At 40.9% G+C, this 5,000-nt stretch overlaps 1 long non-coding RNA gene across 4 annotated transcripts in view; it reads right to left on the reverse strand.

Moving 5' to 3' along the window:
• LOC135095308 (uncharacterized) overlaps window positions 1-320 on the reverse strand; it is an 11,029-nt gene extending 10,709 nt beyond the window's left edge. The window contains exon 1 of one of the 4 annotated variants that reach the window (XR_010264246.1): window positions 176-320. This is a non-coding gene — a long non-coding RNA (uncharacterized LOC135095308). The remainder of the gene's footprint in view (window positions 1-175) is intronic. The other 3 variants (XR_010264245.1, XR_010264247.1, XR_010264249.1) reach the window with 3 other exon arrangements.
• Between the last annotated feature and the right edge of the window lie 4,680 nt (window positions 321-5,000).

The following is a 5,000-nucleotide window of genomic DNA, read 5'->3' on the forward strand; positions in this document are numbered from 1 at the left end:
CACCACTACCAACACCCTCTACAACCATTCCAACCATACCAAACACCACCACAACCACCACCTCAACCCAGTCACGTCCGCCATAGCCACCTCCACCTCCCCCTTCCACCATCCTACTCTCCACATCTCTCTTCCACTATCCACTCCTCCCTATCCACCACCAGGCCATACTCACATCCACCTCTCCCTCCACACCGCAGTCCACCACAACATGCCCGCCAGGGACAGACGCAACACCGCTTCACCGCCGTAACACAACCGGGGACTCGTCACGTCAGCGGGCGCAGGGCGAATGGCTGAGGAGACGGCGAGGAGAGAGTATCACGTGACTTGAATACTTGGCGCTGATTGGTGAAGGCTGTGCTGAGGTAATTGTCACTAAGAACGGAGCCACTCTCGCAATACTACTTGTAATGATACAAAATAATAGAATCACGGTTATTATTACCAGTAGAAGACACTTACCAATACTCTGTGAGGCAAGAAGTAACGACAAATGAAGGATGCGTGAGCTTTACGAAGAATACGAAAGAAAACGGAAAAATAGAACGCTCTGATTGGCAGACGGGAAGCAGACCACCACCACAGCTCTCGTATTTATTGAGGCTTATATAGACTTGAAATAGCGACTTGAGACTAATGAAATAACGTAATACATGTAGTGCGGGTGTTTTCATCAATGACAGACAGACTAATGCTACGAGATAAAGAAAAAAAAAAGATACATTAGTCACTGGGGGAATGTAGCAAGGCAGTCTTAGGTATCATGAATGCACTTGTTTTTCATAAAGCAAGGTTATGTGCTTGTATTCTAAAAGGCCTTGCTCTTTCACCAGACTATTTTCAAAGGCCACAGAAATATTTACCCGGGTTTTCAAGACTGGTTCTCCCGTTGATGCTGTAGAGACCTTACCAGTCTGTAACTAGAACCACAGAAACACTCTTAAAACTCGTGTAATTTCAACTACAGCCTCTTGAAAGTAGTCAGGGTGCGGGCAGAAATGTTTCAAGATACGGTGTATCGTGAAACATTTCTTTTGGCACTTTTGTTAGAAATACAGGCAGGGAATCTGCTTCATTAATTAGGGTGCCGTCTTTACACACACACACACACACACACACACTGTGTGTTACGTGTTCACTGTCAATCTATTCACTTCTACTAACAGTTTCCGAGCTCTATGCAATCAGCAGCTATTACTAAAAAGAATAAAGTACGAGTAAATAAAGAACTGTAGGGGAGGAGTCACTGTACACAAATGAGCGCCTATAAAGTAGCAGATGATAAAAAGAAAAATGATCCGACAGTGAAAGGATTAAGCATTTAGGAGGCGCAGGTGCGAGGCGTTTACTATATATAACACCTCGACTTTCCCATGACTCGGTGACAAAGAGGAGCAGTCAGGCGGGTGGGCTGAAGGCGGCCACAGCCACAGCTGACCACTTCGCCGCACCCTCCGCCTCATTCCAGGTTACACGAGTATTGTCTGTCGCACTGTGTATCTTTTCGTAGTGACGTCACGGGCGGCGGCGCAACAAGGGGATGATTCCCCGGCAGGTATTGGCCGCTATCGAGTTTTCACGGAGCTGCAACAAAACGATAGCCAGAGCCGTGAGCTTTTCGATTTTTGCAGCCTGAAGTGAACTTGTGGCGGGATGGGAAACGTTTCACTCTAATGCACCTTTATTTTATACAAGTTTTTTTTTTTTTTTTCCACATGCATGTTTATTCTACTGACTTGTCACACGCATGTTTACAATACTAACCGTCACTCTTGTTACACGCCCAAACTCCACTGAGCCGCTGCGTGGAGTGAAGACACCAACACTGGCCAGCAGCACTCTCATCACTCCTTTGGCTGCAGCCCTAATAGCAATCCTGGCCTGACCTGGCGTTCCTAGGTGTGTGTACGTGTGTTAATTAACGCCTATTTTTTACATATTACACTAACTAATCATAATTAACAATACAGATTATATAATCTAGGTTAAAATCATAATTATATCGAATATAATTACAACCGATTCATGATTTCTGAGGTGGTCCATCGATTCCCAGAAACAGCCTCGCGACCATGGGCTTGGGAGCTAATCATCTCTGTGGCCTTTAAAAATGATGGTGGTGAAAGAGAAGAGGGTTTATGAATATGGTTCTTGAAGGATGTACCGTGCTTCATTTCCCGAGGCAAGAAAGGCTGACGGGGAGCACAGGAGTGAGGGGAGAGAGGGAAAGTTCCATTGTCTGTTGGTTTATCTTGCAAGGTCTAATTTCAGCTCCTCTCAGGATCATCTTATCACTGGTGGTATTTGTGGGTGGACGCACGCAGCCTTCACATGGCCACGATAGGTAAGGCTGGCTGGCGACTGCACGGCTGCTTACAAAATTCCATGCGAGTAAATGATTCCCCACGAATATCTCACCCATGCAAAAAAAGAAAGAAAGAAATGAATGAACGAATAATTAAGTAGAATAAAATACAAATATAAAAGAAAAGTAGAGCGAAATTATTTTTGGACGACATCTTAAACGCGGAGTCTTAGTGGTGAAATTTAGCCTGGGGGAACTCATGACGTAGGTATGAATGAATGTATGTCTGAATCCTGTACTCTTAAATTAAAGGCTTCGTCATCTCATCAGGACTCTTAACCCTTCCACTGCGACACGAAGCAATTACCACCACCAAAAGTAGTGCCTGAAATCTTTATAAGCATCTACAAGAAGGGGATTAAAAAGAATAGATTTTGCAATTTGTACACAGTTTAAAGATTGCAGATGGCTGCAGAACAAGTAGAAATGTCTCAGAGTGATTAGTAATTGAGGAAAGGTGTACCAGATAGCAGTTAAAGGGTTAAAGGCTTCGATCTCTCACTAAGATGGCTAGTTAGGCTCGTGTACGTATTTTCTCACCTCCTTGATAAAACTATCACCAGAATGATGACAATACCATTTTAAACTCCAATAACTTCACTAGAGACTGTCAAAATAAGCAGAAATAAAACATCACAACGATTATAAATGCGAATCTAGTATGTCTGTGCAGTAAAACCTGACTATCTTTAGCCTCCGCCATGAGAGAGAGAGAGAGAGAGAGAGAGAGAGAGAGAGAGAGAGAGAGAGAGAGAGAGAGAGAGAGAGAGAGAGAGAGAGAGAGAGAGAGAGAGAGAGAGAGAGAGAGAGAGAGAGAGAGAGAGAGAGAGAGAGGTTCATAATTGGTTGACTTTATATATATATATATATATATATATATATATATATATATATATATATATATATATATATATATATATATATATATATATATATATATATATATATATATATATATTAAGGACGTGGAGTAGTTATATAATGCAAGGGAATGATCTCTAACAATTTCCAGAGGATGGTTGATAAGAATGCACCTGTGCTTCTGAAAGTATTGGTTTTCATATTAATATAGAACATTATTAGTATTTTTTTCATTGAGTTGTACTTTACTATAACATTGATTTCTTTTACCATTGTTAATATATTTTGTAATTATTGTGTGTGTCAATTGTTTCTTATAAGATGTATATGCCTCCGGATGAAAAAAAGTCAATATTATCGTCATTACTTTTGTTTTCATCATCTTACTCTTATTATTATTATTATTATATTATTATTATTATTATTATTATTATTATTATTATTATTATTATTATTATTATTATTATTATTATTATCATTATTATTATTATAATTATTTTTATTATTATGTTTACGAGACTGTTCGTTTACAGCAGGGCGTAAGAGTGTGTGATGCGGCCTGGTATATAGTCAGATAAATTAAATATAGCCAGACTATTACTATTATTATTATCATTGCTACTACTACTACTACTACTAGTAGTAGTACTACTACTACTACTTCCAGCATTGTTTGTCGTAGCGTGTACTTCCTTCCTCATCATTAGAGACACCTACGGAACAACAGGAAGACAGCCAAGGAAGACCCGAGTGTTGAGCCAAACGAGATCAAGCGAAGGGGAAAGAAGAGCAAGACGTGTGTGTTTATTAATGCCACTTGTCAATATTCGCTGCTTCAGGTTTCTCCATGCCACTTTCCTCCTCATCTCATCTCATACCGGACTCTCCAAGGATATTACCACTTTCCTGCTCCAAGATGATAATTTGACACTTGTGCTCAGTGTTAATCCGTATCTCTCTCTCTCTCTCTCTCTCTCTCTCTCTCTCTCTCTCTCTCTCTCTCTCTCTCTCTCTCTCTACTGCGATACACTTAAAGAGGAGTTGGTTGTGTTGTTTCATAAAGTAATATCAATGTATTTTATCCTTTGATTTTTTTTTATAGTATATCGGTATAAATATAATACAGGTCTTCAGATAGTGTGCTTCATCTTTTATTTTTTTAATGTGTATTTCTTCGGTGCGTTTACTTTTATCATTTTCAGTTCAAGATTGTGGGAATGATTATTAATCATCGAACAAAGGTGTCTGTGTTGAGTCTTGTTATGGTACAGTGCTAAACCCTTCCCAGTCTTTCCCATTGTTTCTCCTCGATTCTCCTTCATTCATCTCCCCTCTCCCTTCCTCTTGTTCTCCTGTAGGGCCTCAGATTAGTTACCGAGCGGTGACGCACACTAAAAAATTTACACCTTTTTTCTGTCCTTGGCCATCATTGTTGCTGCTGCCATCACCGCCACCACCACCACCATCAACAACCACCACCACCAACACCTACTCTGTCAAAGTAAATGCCAATTCATCAGTTTACAGACCCGTTTGCACACGCATCCGCTACCCAACCCTCCCCCCCCCCCCCAAAAAAGCAACACCGCCTCTGAAGCCTTAGTACATTACATTACTGTCATCATCATCATCATCATCATCAGCAGCAGCAGCAGCAGCAGCAGCAACAACAGCAACGGCAACATGTGCAGACATAATAACACGCAGGCAACTAGTGTTGCTTAAAAAAAAAAAATCCTACGCCTTTATTTTCCCCACCGTCACTCTCCAC

Source organism: Scylla paramamosain, chromosome 48 (assembly GCF_035594125.1).
Source record: "Scylla paramamosain isolate STU-SP2022 chromosome 48, ASM3559412v1, whole genome shotgun sequence".
Taxonomy (NCBI): Eukaryota; Metazoa; Arthropoda; class Malacostraca; order Decapoda; family Portunidae; genus Scylla; species Scylla paramamosain.